The sequence below is a fragment of the Hakea prostrata genome, chromosome 6 (genome assembly GCF_041222555.1).
Source record: "Hakea prostrata isolate BN-2017 chromosome 6, UWA_Hpros_2, whole genome shotgun sequence".
NCBI lineage: Eukaryota > Viridiplantae > Streptophyta > Magnoliopsida > Proteales > Proteaceae > Hakea > Hakea prostrata.
The window spans coordinates 3,757,666-3,758,374 of record NC_142605.1 but is presented as its reverse complement, the minus strand read 5'-3'; positions in this window follow the sequence as shown (position 1 = coordinate 3,758,374).

Here is a 709-nt window from a genome sequence, read left to right as displayed (position 1 = left end):
GGTATACGGTATATGGTATGTACCAACGGTATACCGTCTGAAACAAAAATCGTACCGTACTAAATTCCAGAAAACGGTTGCGGTACATACCGTACCGAATTGGAATCGGTATGGTACGGTGCGGTTTTAAACAGTACGGTATGATTAAACGGTTTCAGTACCGTATTGACACCCTTACACTCCGGTATCGCAGTTAGGGTTCTGGCTGGTGGATGTAACAATTAATACAATGATCATTGCTTGATCTTGAAGCTAATCCTTTTTTTTTCCTTGGGCGGGTGTGTGTGTGTGTTTAAAGTAGCCAATCCTTCTTGACATCCTCATATATAGTATACTAATCTTATTTATGTTAGTGTTCTTAGCTAACTAACATTGTGCCAACAGTAAAACTGATAGGTTTTTCTTGACAAAAAAAAAAAAGAAAATAAAAAAAAACTGAGGTTTGTTTTGTCTCAAAAATCCTCACAAGCCCTAAATTCTAGGGCTAACCCGCGTCCTTCAGTCGTTACCATCCATTTTCCATTAATCAGACGGCCCACAGAAATGGTTCCTAAATTGAACGGTTTTGCTTTACTCAACGAAATAAATATCAGAAGCTCTTTACCTGTGAAAAATAAAAAAACTAGAAAATCTAAAAATTAAGATATCCCAAAGCTACAAAATCCACGTGGCACTTGAAGATGTATAAGTTATTGATTTCCATGTAAAT